Source organism: Ambystoma mexicanum, chromosome 12 (genome assembly GCF_040938575.1).
Source record: "Ambystoma mexicanum isolate Mex_15411 chromosome 12, UKY_AmexF1_1, whole genome shotgun sequence".
NCBI classification, from domain to species: Eukaryota; Metazoa; Chordata; class Amphibia; order Caudata; family Ambystomatidae; genus Ambystoma; species Ambystoma mexicanum.
This window is the reverse complement of record NC_090936.1, coordinates 595,262,996-595,278,693: the sequence shown is the minus strand read 5'-3', so window position 1 is coordinate 595,278,693 and position 15,698 is coordinate 595,262,996. Positions and strand designations below refer to the sequence as shown.

The 15,698-nt window shown below is 47.7% G+C and overlaps 1 protein-coding gene across 2 annotated transcripts in view; it reads left to right on the top strand.

Moving 5' to 3' along the window:
* The window catches only part of PITPNM1 (phosphatidylinositol transfer protein membrane associated 1), an 875,847-nt gene that overhangs the window by 634,221 nt on the left and 225,928 nt on the right, over window positions 1-15,698 (top strand). The gene's annotated exons all lie outside the window — the stretch shown is intronic.

Below are 15,698 nucleotides of genomic sequence, written 5' to 3'. Positions count from 1 at the left end.
ACGGCTCCATGATGCCCTAGGTATCTCGGAGTGGGCACTGGACTGGCTGACCTCCCTCCTCAGGGACCGTGAGTCCCAGGTTATTCTGGGCTCCTTCTCCTCCCCCACCTCCATCTCCACCTGTGGCATCCCTCGGGGCTCCAACCTTCCTCCTGGCTCTTTAACAATTACCTTGCTCCACTTGCACACCTCATTTCCACCTCTGATCCTCTTCTTACTTCCTCCTTCATTCCCAGTTGCCTATCTGCCACCAAGTCCTGGTGTGCTTCCAATAATCTCTGGCTCAATGCCAGCAAGACTGAGATTCTTCCCATTGGGACCCATACTCCCCTTTTCTGTCCCTCACTCTGGCCATCTTCTATGGGCTCTCCCCCTTCTCCTTCATCTGAGGCCAGAAAAATGTGAGTCATCTTCGACTCCTCTCTTCCCTTCATCCCTCACATTCAGGACCTTGCCAAGAGGTCCCACCTCCAACTCCACCTCCTCAGTGGAATTCTACCTTTCCTAACTTTCCCCCAGAAACTCAATGTCTCTAGAGCTCTGGCTCTCTTTAGGCTAGACTACTGTAGTAGCCTTTTCCTTAATGTACCCTCTTCTCTATGACCCCTCTAGCTAATCCAGAATAGGGATGCAAGACTTATCCTTGGCCTCAAGCCCATGGACCACATCTCTCCAGTCCTAAAAACTCTCCACTTGTTCCCGGTTGCTGCAAGGATCAAATTCAAATCCCTGTGCATCATCCACAAGGCTGTCTGGAGCCGGGGAACACGCTATCTACAACTTGCTCTCACTAAATATTCTCCCTCCAGATCTCTACGTTCCTCCGGCACCAACTCTCTGTGTGTTAAGCGCTTCCTTAAACAGCGAGCTGGGGGCTGATCTCTCTCCTCGGCAGGCTCCCTCCTATGGAACTGCCTCCCTCTTCTTCTTCATCTTGAGCCAAATCTCCTCAAATTTCGGAAGCTCCTCAAGACTTTGCTTTTCACCACCTCCTTCCCTTCCTCCCTCCTCTGCTAATTTCCACAGTTGCTGAGAGGTTTTGGCTTCCCACACCCAATGACCTACAGCCTCCACTCTTCCCAGCACTTTGCCTTGCCACCCTCCGCCCTATGTTACCACTGGCCTGTACTTATTTATTATCGGCTGACCACTCCTCCTATGCACTTACAGCTATTAACTCACGGCACTTACCCCTTACTAAAACTAGCATTTACCCACCTCTCATCATCCCTTTCAGCAACGCCCCTTGATACAACTAAACCCTCCTGTGGGATATATTTCCCCACATCACCAAGCTGCATTTGTGCAGAAACAGCAAAATGGCTGTGCTGGCTCCTGTGAGCGTCATGGCCTCAAAATTGCATTTTGCAGCAACAAAAAGATGGCTGCACCTTCTTGCCAAGCATACATTGGGCAGAATGGAACAAGGGGACACACTGAAAGAGCATGCCAGTGTGTACTGACATATACAAAAGGAAGAAAGTGAAAAGGCAGCACTGCTTTGCTAAAAACCCCAAAATCCCCATTGAAAAGGAAACATTTTGTAACGCTCACCTGATTCCCACGGAGGCGCGGGTCTTGGCAGGAAGCTGTCTGTGATTCGAAAAGTGATGTGCAGGACTCGATTGGCTTCTGGGGTCGAATCTCTTCGCACGGTGTGTCGGACTCGAAGAGTGAGGTTTCTGCAGGTGAAAGAATATGGGGGTTAATGGTCTGGGTTGTTGAATGTCCCTCTCTCTCTCTTCCCAGCTTTTTCGTAGAGCCCCCAGGTCAACGTGCTCACCTTATATAGGTGAATGCTGGGCTCTCCATCTGCGTCTGGTGCAGGGTGCCGTTGCCAGTTCCTTCACTGGCGAAACACAGGCCTCTTGAATTCAGAGGATGGTTACCGTCGTTATCTGCACGAGCTGTGAATTTCTGGACACCTTTTGTCTTTATAGTCTTTACGTGCGTGGCACGTTTATATGCAGACTCTGTATAATGCCTTTCCCTTATGTATTGCAGGGCTCTTGAGATGAAAGATGAAGTGAAGCGCCTGGAAGTTCGTAAGTATGGCAAGCGCTCTAACTGTCTCTTTTCTTTGCAGCTTAGTTTGTGTTAAAGAGACGCCGGTGTCATGATCTCTGCTTCCAAAAGATCAGGACTTGCCCGACTCCCTTGGAAGCAGACCCATAACCCCGGTTCCGAGTGCCAGCCAGTCCCAATTGGGACCTTTTGGACCCTGTCCTGGCGCCAGTGGTACCAGGCTCATAAAGATGCCCAGTCCCAGCGCTGGAAGCTCCGGGCTCATAATGCTTGGGTGGACTTACCTGCAGCAGACCATGCTGCTTACTTACCTGCCAGTTGAACCCCTGATCCTCTTCTGTTTGGGACTACTTTTCCTGTTGGGTGGGGCAGGAGCCACTCCCTAGGTTCAGAACACTGGAACTCTTCTGGAAAGCAGGAACTCTTTTCTTACCTAGGCGTGGCTGTGGAAGGAGACACCTAAGCACTACAGGAGGCTATTTAAACCACACCCGATGGATGAATCTTGCTTTGCGTTATTCTGCATTCTCTGCAGCAGAACGCTCATCGTGTCTTCTGCTTCTGATCCTGGGCCTAAGGGAACAAAGGCTTACCATCCTGGAATCCAGTCTTCAGCAGCACCTGTAAAGACAAAGAAAGAACAGGTTAGCACTACGGTCTTCAGTGGCAGCGCATCTCTTACCTGGTCCATCGGCTGTCACCAACGCCATGCGCTGCATTCCGGCATCTGAAAGACAAAAGCTTACCAGCTCTTCGCACGCTCCGGAGGCCTTCGGCGCTGCATCCCGCATCTGAAAGACAAAAGAAGGTGCGTTTAAAGACATTGGGCAACTTTATTACTCACGTGCCATTACTCCTTCCCACGCCGAATCCAGTGGGTATTCCAGCACCCTTCAGCTTCTCTAAAGCTCCGAACTTGTACCTGCAAGATAAAAGGGACAGTTAGTGCGCATCGTGAAGCAGGCTACAAGCACTTTCTTACGTGCTTCCAGGCGCTTCTATTCCTCACGCGGGTTCGATCCTCAACTCTCATCAGCCCGCCATCCGCCATCGCCGGAACCCTGCAAAACAAGAGATATCATTACAAAAGACTTTTAAGACATTTGAAGTGCCCAGAACTTACCGTTCGTGCAGTTAACGACGGACAGCAGTCCTCTGAGGTCAAGAGGCCTGCACCCTTATCCAGTGAAGAAACTGGTTACGGCACCCTGCCCCGAGGCAGATGGAGAGCTCGGCGTTCACTTACCTAAGGTGAGGGCGTTAACCTTTGGGGTTCTACAGGAGAAGAGAAAGGGAAGAGGAGAGAGGCACCCAATAAACCCAGTTCATTGATCCCATATTTTCTATCTGCAGACATTTTACTCTTCGAGTCAGACATACAGTGCACAGAGGTCCAGCCCAAAGAGCCAACCGTGTGTTACACATCACCTTTGAAGATACGGCATTCACCCAGTCAAGACCGGCGCCTCTGCGGGAATCAGGTGAGCGTTACAGAACACAAAGCCTACCGCAAAACTCCCACCCAGGCGCTATGGAAACCTCGGATACCGACCAGCTAGCCCAGTTACTTGGGGAACTAAGAGCAGAAGTGCATGCAGCCCGTCAGGAAACAAATGCTCTAAGAAGGGAACTGATTATTTCCAAGGAGCGAACAGACGATCTCGCTAGACAATTGCTACAGTCACAAGCCGGACAAACTCTGTTACCCGCATCAGGGGCAAATCTTCCTTCAACATCCTCTACGAACCCAGTACAGATCAACCTACCTGGGAATGTACCTCTGGCTCCGCCCGAACAATTTTCTGGTGACCCAAAGAGGTTTGCAGTATTTATTAATCAGTGCCGGTTGCACTTCTTATGCCGGCCAGCAGCCTTTCCAACTGATCAAGCTAAGGTAGCTTTCGTGCTTTCGTACCTTAGTGGCAATGCGGCAGACTGGTCGATCCCTCTAGTTAATCAAGATGATCCGGTTCTCCATGATTTTCAAGCTTTTCAGCTCAGTATGGAAAAACTGTTTGCAAGACATTCACAGGGGCAGGCCTTGGACAATGAGCTCCTTTCATTGCGACAGGGTAATCAAGACCTTTTGGCTTATATTGCGTCTTTCAACAGACTGATAGTGGAAACTCGATGGCCTGAGGACAAAAGGATTACGCTGTTTTATAGAGGTCTACGTGGAGAGCTCAAAGATGTGTTAGCCCAAGTAGTGAATCCCCCGCAAGACTGTTCGGACTATATTGACTTAGTCGTTCAAATTGACCACAGACTGCAGAACAGGAAGGCCGATCGTTCCAAGTTTGATGCTCGAGTATTTTCCAAACCACCAACTCCTACCAAAGGAGTAGACTCTGGGGAACCCATGCAAATAGGGGGCCTAAAAGGACCACTAACACAAAAGGAGCGGGAAAGGAGAAAACAGTTGCAATTATGCCTCTATTGCGGAAACTCGGGGCCCTTTTTTCGAGACTGTCCGGTGAAACCAGCCAAGAAGGCAGTAGGAGCTGCAGTTACCAGGGTCACAAACTCTGAGCAGGGAAACGACCTTGCCCGACAAGAATAGAGGTCCTCTTGCCGAGCGTTAAAACCAGTTCCGTGACCTCGCATTTCGTGATACCTATGGTCCTCATTAGCCCTGAACATCCGGATCGATTACATGCGATTGAAGCTTACGTCGACAGCGGTGCCATCGGCAATTATGTGGATCATGAAATGGTTTTGAGGATGAATCTAACTCTTTGTCCAAAGGCTGTAAAGGACGTCATTACTACGGTGGATGGTACGGAGATAGCCTCCGGACCAGTAACGCATACCACCCAAGAAGTGACGCTAGTAAGTCAAGATGGACACCATGAGAAGATCGTGTTCGATGTGATCAAGGCCCCTCAGTTCCAGATTATTCTAGGAATTCCTTGGTTAGAGAAGCACAATCCTCAGATCGATTGGCGAGCAAGAACGGTTCAGTTTCCAGAATGTGTCTCTACTTGTCACCCTCGACCTGGTGTGCACTGGCAGAAATTTCCTCGGAGGCTCCCCAGTTACCTCCTGAATACCTAGAATTCCAAGATGTTTTCCGGAAGGATCAGGCTAACTCTCTACCTCCTCATAGGTTTTATGACTGCCAGATAGACCTGATACCTGGATCTACTCCTCCTTGTAGTAGAATTTATGCCCTCACCGAGCCTGAGAATCTTCACCTCCGACAATACCTGGATCAATACCTAGCGAATGGGTTTATTCGTCCTTCCAAGTCCCCTGCTTCCTCAGCTTTGTTCTTCGTTCCAAAAAAAGAAGGGGACCTTAGAACTTGTATAGATTATCGCGCCCTGAACCAGATCACTGTTAAGAATAGATATCCGTTACCTTTGATCACTGAACTCCTGGATCAAGTCAGAAAAGCATGCATATATACAAAGCTGGATCTTAGAGGAGCCTACCACTTGGTACGAGTAAAAGAGGGCGATGAATGGAAGACGGCCTTCCGCACCAAGTATGGGCTATTTGAATATCAGGTCATGCCCTTCGGACTTTGCAATGCCCCGGCCGCCTTTCAATATTTTATGAACGATGTCCTCAGAGAGCTCATAGATGTGTGTGTTGTTGTTTACATTGACGACATCCTCGTTTATTCTTCATCGGAAACTGAACATCGAAAACACGTGAAAATGGTCCTCGAGAGATTGCGTCAACACAAACTTTTCGCTAAGTTGGAAAAATGCGTTTTCAACGTGACTGAAGTTGAATTCTTGGGATTCATATTATCACCTAGCGGAGTGCGTATGGATTCAAAGAAGGTTGATGCAATTCTCAAATGGCCATTGCCATCCTCCGTAAAAGGTGTTCAAAGCATGTTAGGCTTCGCTAACTTTTACCGCAGGTTTATCCCCGAATTCTCTCGAATAGTCCAGCCCATCACCGCCTTGTTAAAGAAAAACAAACGTTTTGAATGGTCTACCGAGGCGGAACAAGCTTTCCAGAATTTGAAGACTAGATTTATCTCTGCACCGATCTTAAAACATCCTCGCCCAGAACTCCCCTACATCGTTGAAACTGATGCTTCGAGCCTTGCCATGGGGGCAGTTCTATCACAAAAGGACCCAGTTACCAATCAGTTGCATCCCGTGGCATTTTGGTCCCGCAAATTCTCGCCTCCTGAAATCAATTACACTATTACTGATAAGGAACTTCTAGCTATCAAGTCCGCCTTTAAGGCTTGGCGGCATTATCTTCTGGGGGCCCGACACACTGTTACTGTGATTACAGATCACCGAAACCTGCAATATTTGAAAACCGCAAAAGCTCAATCCTCTAGGCAACTCCGTTGGGCACTATTCTTTGCCGAGTTTGACTTCATAATTACCTATTGACCTGGTACAAAAAACGGTAAAGCTGATGCCCTTTCTCGGATGGGATTGGAAGAACATTTGATCAATCCTAAACCTGTACCTATCATTCCAGAACAAAGAATTCTAGGTGTAATCGCCACACAATCCATAGAGGAAGTTAAGGATAAAGCCAGGCTACTGGTAACTCCAGCAGACATACAGAATTGGCATCTGCAGGGAAAGGACTTTACGGTGAAGGACAACCTATTATATTTCAAAGAACGGTTATACCTGCCCAGCACAGATTTACAGAAAAAGGTAATCTCTTGTTATCACGATTCTTTAATGGAAGGACATCCCGGTATGACCAAGACCTCGGAAAAGATCAAGCGCTACTTCTGGTGGCCGTCTTGGAAAAAAGATATCAGAGACTTTATAATGTCCTGTGGAGTATGCGCCCAAAACAAGAGTCAAAAGGAAAAACCAGCCGGCCTCTTACGCCCTATTGACATCCCGCCTCGCCCTTGGCATACGCTTTCTATGGACTTCATCACCGATCTACCTCCATGCTCCGGATACAATACGATCCTAGTAATCGTGGACCTATTCTCCAAGATGGCGCATTTCATTCCACTCAAAGGCTTACCAACAGCAGCAACTCTGGCCCGAGAATTTCTCGAAAACATCGTCCGACTGCACGGTTTTCCTTCAGTTCTAATTTCGGATCGAGGTAGTCAATTTATTTCTCATTTTTGGCGAAGTTGCTGTCGGTCGGCTCAAATTGATGTGAGACTTTCGACCAGCCACCACCCTCAAACCGACGGACAAACCGAGAGGACCAATCAAACTCTGGAACAGTATTTGCGCTGCATGCTACAACAAACTGAAAAAACTTGGAAAGATATCCTTTGGATAGCCGAATATGCCTACAATAACTCTGTCCACTCGGGATCTGGGAAGACCCCGTTTTCTCTTTTATACGGTAGTCACCCTCGAACCTCGGAGTTGGATCCACTCCAAGATCTTGGAACACCAGCAGAAGACCACCTGCATTCTACAATCACCCAAGCCTTTAAGGAAGCCGTTTCTCACCTTCAAAGGGCTAAAGAACAATACAAGAAAGGAGCAGACCAACATCGGAAGGAAGCCCCCCAATATCAAGTAGGAGATCAAGTCTGGTTATCCACCAAATATCTACCTCTAAAAGGACCACGCACATTCAACCCAAGATACCTTGGTCCCTATTCCATCACTACCATAGTAAATCCAGTAGCGGTCAAGTTGGACTTGCCCCCTCACATGAAGATACATCCGGTCTTCCACGTCTCTCTATTAAAACCCGTGCAACCTCAAACCCGACTAACTACATCTCCAAAACCTATTCTAGTTGATGGAGAACTCGAGTTTGAAGTCAAAAGCATCCTGGATTCCAAGATCTCCAAATCTAAACTATTTTACCTGATTGACTGGAAAGGCTACGGTCCCCAAGAAAGATCCTGGGAACCTGCAGAATATGTCCACGCGCCTCGTCTAATCAAAAGATTTCATCGAACATTTCCTAACAAGCCCAAACCCCCGGAGAAGCCCGGTTTGGGAGGGGCCTTGAGGGGGGGTGCTGTCATGATCTCTGCTTCCAAAAGATCAGGACTTGCCCGACTCCCTAGGAAGCAGACCCATAACCCCGGTTCCGAGTGCCAGCCAGTCCCAATTGGGACCTTTTGGACCCTGTCCTGGCGCCAGTGGCACCAGGCTCATAAAGATGCCCAGTCCCAGCGCTGGAAGCGCCGGGCTCATAATGCTTGGGTGGACTTACCTGCAGCAGACCATGCTGCTTACTTACCTGCCAGTTGAACCCCTGATCCTCTTCTGTTTGGGACTACTTTTCCTGTTGGGTGGGGCAGGAGCCACTCCCTAGGTTCAGAACACTGGAACTCTTCTGGAAAGCAGGAACTCTTTTCTTACCTAGTCGTGGCTGTGGAAGGAGACACCTAAGCACTACAGGGGGCTATTTAAACCACACCCGATGGATGAATCTTGCTTTGCGTTATTCTGCATTCTCTGCAGCAGAACGCTCATCGTGTCTTCTGCTTCTGATCCTGGGCCTAAGGGAACAAAGGCTTACCATCCTGGAATCCAGTCTTCAGCAGCACCTGTAAAGACAAAGAAAGAACAGGTTAGCACTACGGTCTTCAGTGGCAGCGCATCTCTTACCTGGTCCATCGGCTGTCACCAACGCCTCGCGCTGCATTCCGGCATCTGAAAGACAAAAGCTTACCTACTCTTCGCATGCTCCGGAGGTCTTCGCACTGCATTCCGGCATCTGAAAGACAAAAGCTTACCAGCTCTTCGCACGCTCCGGAGGCCTTCGGCGCTGCATCCCGCATCTGAAAGACAAAAGAAGGTGCGTTTAAAGACATTGGGCAACTTTATTACTCACGTGCCATTACTCCTTCCCACGCCGAATCCAGTGGGTATTCCAGCACCCTTCAGCTTCTCTAAAGCTCCGAACTTGTACCTGCAAGATAAAAGGGACAGTTGGTGCGCATCGTGAAGCAGGCTACAAGCGCTTACTTACGTGCTTCCAGGCGCTTCTATTCCTCACGCGGGTTCGATCCTCAACTCTCATCAGCCCGCCATCCGCCATCGCCGGAACCCTGCAAAACAAGAGATATCATTACAAAAGACTTTTAAGACATTTGAAGTGCCCAGAACTTACCGTTCCTGCAGTTAACGACGGACAGCAGTCCTCTGAGGTCAAGAGGCCTGCACCCTTATCCAGTGAAGGAACTGGTTACGGCACCCTGCCCCGAGGCAGATGGAGAGCTCGGCGTTCAGTTACCTAAGGTGAGGGCGTTAACCTTTGGGGTTCTACAGGAGAAGAGAAAGGGAAGAGGAGAGAGGCACCCAATAAACCCATTTCATTAATCCCATATTTTCTATCTGCAGACATCTTACTCTTCGAGTCAGACATACAGTGCACAGAGGTCCAGCCCAAAGAGCCAACCGTGTGTTACACATCACCTTTGAAGATATGGCATTCACCCAGTCAAGACCGGCGCCTCTGCGGGAATCAGGTGAGCGTTACAGCCGGAGTATTCGCAGGCGTTTTATTGCGACGAGCGTGATGGACTTAAGTAAATACCTGCTTACTGTCTTTTCTTTTGCCTTTCAGATGTTGGGTTGCAGGGCCGGAGTCCGCGGAATGCCAGTAAGTTGTTAACGATACTTTGTCTTCACAGGCGACGATGCAGAACGAAGAAATCCGGAATTCACAGCGTGCCGGTAAGTATGGCAATGCTTTTGTTCTTGCAGGTGGAGATGCGGCGTTAAGAAACGGCCGCAGCCGATGGATCAGGTAAGTAAGCACTGCGTGTAAAGTTCGCCTTGCTAACCTGTTGTTTCTGTTCTTTGCAGGTGCTGATGATGTCTGGATACTGAAATGGTAAGTAGGATTCTTGCAGGTCCAGGATCAGAAGAAGAAAGGCCGGAGCAGACTCGGTGAGCGTTCTGCTGCAGATGCAGAATAACGCGAAGCACGCTTCATCTATCGGGTGTGGTTTAAATAGCCTTGGAGTGATGAGGCGTCTTCTTCCACGGCTCCGCCTAGGTAAGAAAAGAGTTCCAGTTTCCAGAAGATTTCCAGTGCTGTATCCAGGGAGTGGAGCTGCCCCACCCAGGTAAGAAAGTAGTTCCTGTTCTCAGATGGCTTCTAAGTGTCTGGTAAGTAAGCAGCATGGTCTGCTGCAGGTAAGTCCACCCAAGCATCTTCACACCTATTATGAGCCCGGCGCTTCCAGTGCCGGGACCAATGGTTTTGATGAGCCTGGTGCCACCGGCGCCAGGACAAGGTCCAAAAGGTCCCAGTGGGGACCGGCTGGTGCTTAGGATTAGGGTTAGAGGCCTGCTTCCAAGGACGTTGGGCTGGTCCTGGCTCCTTGGAAGCAGTGATCATGACACATTTTCAACTTTAAAAAATGCTTCTTTGACACTAATTCAATCTGTTCTTTCTTAAACGACTGTGATCAATAAGGCCCTGCCATGGCCGGGATATCTCATTGTGCATGATTTCTGAATGACAGGCCCCGTCAAACCAACTTTGAGAAAAATCAACAAGGAGCTTCGCTTTGCCCGCAAGTGAAAATGTGTTCATTTCTTTACAAATGTATCAAAGCTTGGTAGTTCAAGAGACTCCAGCTATCTAAGCCATGTCTGTTTCAATGCATCTGTGCTTCAGAAAAAACCCCTGCACTCAGGAAAATAACCATGGCTGTAGGACAGAGTGGGAATCTGATGAAGATGCAAAAAAAAGGATGTAAAAGGAAATGCCAGCTGTGCACCACGTGTAAAAAATGGGCTTTGTAAAACTAAAGGAGAAAAATGCCAGTTTAAAAAGTAAACTGTTGAATTAGAGCCTGCCTTATCTAGCAATGTGAAGGGGTTTTGTTGCTGGTGATAATACACACATGTGCTATGTTATTCCACAGGCTTGTTTTAATTGAGGACCAAATATCAGAAAATAAAGGTTTTAAACCGCCTTGGCTGGATTTGCAAGCTGTCAAAAACAGGTTATTCCGGTTGGCAGAGTTAAAGCTTCCCCCTAGGAAGGGAGCCACACCATAAACTATCAGCAGAGACTAACACCCCACTGATAATTACTAGGTTGGAAAGAATGTAGTCTGGGCTGAACCCACTGACAATGAAACTCCCAGTACAAAGAAGTGATAAGTGGGGAGGGGGCAATAAACCTTCAATCAAGCTGTAACCCCCCACCTTGCTCTGGAGGAAGTGACAGTTGGTGGCTACTGAAGAGGAAAAAAATGGTCCAGTGACAAAGGATTGCCATTTGCTTCGAGACCATTTCATAAATCAAATTTAAATACTTTTATCTCTGCAGCAAGACTTTGTAAAAATGCAAAAATGTTATAGTTTAAATATGATTTTATGGGCTTTCATTGAAGACATGGTAGAATTCACTGACACCTTAGGGACAGCAAGGCCTCAATTCTGGAAAACCCACTAATCTCCCATGAAAAAGGGGAGAGCTGTGGTCCTTTTTGCATCTTGAACCAGCCTGGCTTGTGGCTCACTAACTGCATGCCCGCTGCAATCCTGTCATCCAGCTGACCTTTAGTATCCAGTGACCAGAAGTTCCATCCGGTGACCGTAACTGCCAGCTGTTTGCCAGGCACGCTGCCGTGTAGTGACCAGAACCTATTGACAGTCACTCCAAATCAGTGTATTTCACCCGTTTTTATTAAAAACCATTTGGGTAATTAAAGGCGGGAATTGAAAAAATGCTACTTTTACAAGTGTCATTTTGTTGCAATCTGTTTTAAACTTTCCACTCATTTTCAAACTGTATGCTCTTGGTAATCAATTCTTTGTGATTATTAGTGTCTTTGCATTGTTGCTTTAGTGAGGAATTATATTTGCTTCAAGGTTTTTAACAAACATTCATTATTTATTTGTCCATCTCAGAATGGCATTTCATAACATTGCAAGGGGTTTTTCTCTCTTATTTGGGGAGGGAAGGTCGGATTTGGATTTTGTTTCCTGTTTCTTCTTCCTGATTACATGCTGCTTCTGTTTATCCACTCATTTTTTTGTGGGTTGAGGGAACATTGCAGGGGGAAACCCTAACTTGGGTGTTTTCTTTCCTAAATCAAAAAGTGCTCCTATTCCGCTGTGCTGTGTATATGTTCCACCAGAAGGGTAAACCCTGTGCATTGCTCACATTCTCATTGTAATTATCACCCCATTGGTGATTGCTGCCCCATGTTAAAAAGTGTATGATTTCTTTTGAATTTTAACATAACTAAATATTGTATTTGACCAACCAGTCTGGTTCATGGTCCATTGTGACCCAGGGTATTTGAAAAGGTGGTACTGCACTTGCATGTTCTGAATGCTCACAAGGCCTAGTAGGTCCGCCTGTTTCTCTCATTGTTTTGTTTTTCATTCCCATGTTCCCTCCCTGCTGCCCTGTGGCGCTTTGATACACAACTTACTTGATGTATAAGCGCCTAACAAATGCACAATAAAATAAATGTAATTAATTAAAGGGGTTGCCAGCTCCACGTCGACTATACAGTCTAGAATCCTAGTCCTGTGTGAGAGAAACCTGAGGCGTTTCTCCCAGGCTATTCCCGGGTATCCTTTGTGCAGGAGGCCATGCTCTGGGATCCCAACCCTGGGAGTTCCCAACGAGCGAGGGAGGATCACCTGGGCAGGAGGTGCTTGGGGACTATGGGAGACACGCCCTCAGGCGAGACATGGTATTCCTCCCATTCTGATAACCCCTACCCGACATTGCCTCAGTTGTCATGGGATACTGTCAGCAGAATACCATCATTCCCCAGTACCTTTCTGTAAGAAGGAGGAGAACATGACCAGGGAAATTAAAACCCAATAGAAAATCCATTCCCCTATCACAATGCATTTACCTCGTTCATCCGGACAAAAACCTATATGGTTTTTCCATGATCTCAGGAAAACCTCCAACTCCCACAATCCCTATTTCCATTCTAGAAGTCCAACTACAGGGACGAAGAAGAGACAGAGGGGAATCTTGAGGATTACCCATAGGAATTAATGGGCAATGGATTCCTATGGGCAGTCTCCATGTTGTCCCGATAATGAGGTCAGGCAGAGTCAGACAGGGAGGGACAACTACTCACACCGGACTCCAATCAACCCTTCAGAGAGTATAAAAGGTCAGACACCCAAGCACACTCTGAGCGAGCTGGGGATGCTGAATGAACCGTGAAGACCAGAAGGAGAAGTCAGCAGCTGGGAGAACCTTGGGAAGCCAGAAGGTGGGGGATGGGAGGGCAAGACACTGAAGCCTGTGAGTACAAAGGGGGCTACAGTGTGGCAGGGGAGACGTGCCCCAGGAAACCAAAACTCTGACACTTTTCTGGTAGTGTTTACTTGCTCCCTGGGTGAGTTCTAGGAACCCAGATAGTTGAAGGGTAGGTTCTGGGACCCTGACCTCAAGTGAATCCCCATTGAGGACCCGTTAGCACCTCATCACTGAGGGTAAAAGATGGAGACCCTGTGACTCAAAGGAAGCTAAAGCGGGATAACCTGTTGTGTCAAGAACTTTCTGTAATTTCAAAAGTGCCTGTAACTGGCGAAGTTGGAACAAAACCTTCAATGTGCATTCTGGGACTTGTAGTCCAAAAGTGAAAATCTGTGAGACAGAGTGGTCCGGCACCGAGTGTGGGCCCAATCAAAGGTCTCTGTAAGGTATCCAGCTGAGAAGTGGAAGAAGTGAAAGTTAAAGAGTTGTAAAGAATTGTAAATGGAAGTGGTCCTGCAACGGGTCAAGCAAAATCCTGTGCACAGTCGAAAGGCTTCGATTCTGGTGTCAAAAGGGATCTGAGCCCGTAAGAGGGAGATCCATGGTCCAAGCCCGGATGAGGGAGACCAAGGTGTGAATTGTGAACATTGTAGAAAAGGGGTCTGAGCCTCGACAAGGGGGACCTGTGGTCTGAGCCCGAAGGAAGGAGACCAATCGTGAACAAAGGAAAGGAACATTTGTGTTTTGTTTGCTACATCCGACCCTCTTAAGTAAGAGAATTTGAATGGCAAAGAGACTTTGGCACATAGTCCTTATACTGAGGTATTGAACTGTATGAGTGCCAAAAGGAACTACAAGTACCAGCAGTCACTGGGAAAGAAGGTAATACTGTGTGTATTGACAAGTAGAGTGAACTTCTGTTTCAAGGCGCAGGAAGCCTGTATTCTGACAAAGGAAGTCTGTGTTAGACAAGCAAAGTGAACTTGTTTCAAGGTGGAGAAAGCCTGTGTTTTGACAAGAGATGTTTCTTTTGAGAATCCTTTTTGTTTTTTAAAGACTTTACCAGAGTTGTGTGAGACCAGCTGAACCATTGAACTCTGCCCTTGGGCCGAGGAAGGCAGAGTGTGCACGAGGCGCGAGCGTGCTGCATTGTCCCGTGCTAAAAGCACGGGGAAGGGAGGCCAACTGCTCAACTGTCCTGACATATTGATTCTTGAACACTTTTACTTTTTTGCATACACTACTGTCCCACACCATATTGTCAATAGGTTTATTAGCATACGCCTTTTTATTTTGACAGACTCGACTAGGACTGCGTTATTATTTGATGGTTGTAGCTTTCTCCCATCCTTAGGTTTAGATAAGCGTTTAACCAACCTTTTAAAATTCAATAAACACCCTTGAACTGTGTCTCATTTGTGTCGGTCTTCATTGATGATGCCAAGCCTTTCCCTACATGTGTCACAGCTAAGTGGGAATATATAGCATGACTGCCAGTTTGTACAGAGGAGCTCTCCTCACTTAATTAACTATGCTTCAGAGGTCGGTATGGTACGGGGATTGGCTTACCTAGTCTGCAGCAATACTACTGGGTGGCACAGCTGGAAGTTGTGAACGACTGGCAGCATGGTGACCTCGTGTTGCCTCCTATCGCAGAGGTGGATGCGGGTAAGGTCCCCAATGCAGGTTTTGTATGGAAACAAGAAGACATGGCATGCGCTCCAGATGTGGAAGTGAACGCAGACGCATATTGGCTGGAAGGGCAGACCAACTTTAAGTCAGCCACTGTGGGGTAATGGGCATCTCCTGGAAATCCTCAAGATGGGTCACATTATGCATTGGGAAAACCAGGTGGTGCAGAACTTTGGTGATGTGTTGCATGGGAATTGACTCCTTTCCTTTGGTGAATTGTGGCAGATGTTCTCCCTTGGGGATTGTGAATGCTTTAGATACATATAAATAACACATGAGCCGAATTCCTGGTTTTGGCTGAGATCCCACAGTGTTCTCCCCTGGAGGCAAATATGCTTCCTGCGTGACTCAAGACAAAGGTAACATCAATGCTATATCGAGCAATAGCCGCATATGGGACGCATGACTTATCCAGACTCTGGGACAGATGTGTGTTGGATGCTGTCCCTATCGAACCCGAGGTGTAGATTGAGGCAATGATGTTCCCCCGGTCAATTGGCATGTCGGCCTACGTTTCGCCTCAGACAGTACAAGAATCTGCATTGGGTCTATTACTCCTGCACTAGTTTGTACGAATGCGGTGGGCTGATGATTGTTGTTTACGGTGTGTGAGGCACGGTTGCACATTTTATCATACCCTCTGGTATTGTCCACTGGCTCAGAAAATGTGGGGGAAATGTACATGCAAATTGTCAAATACCCTGGGGGTGGAGGTTTGCGGTGACCCCAAATGTGCAATATTTGGAATGTGGGGCGACACCGCGCTCTCAAGACATGAAAAGACAGTCTTCGCAGTTGCCCTGGGACTAATTAAGTAAGTGATCGCTTCACTGTGCGTGGCCTAGGACTGCCTTCAG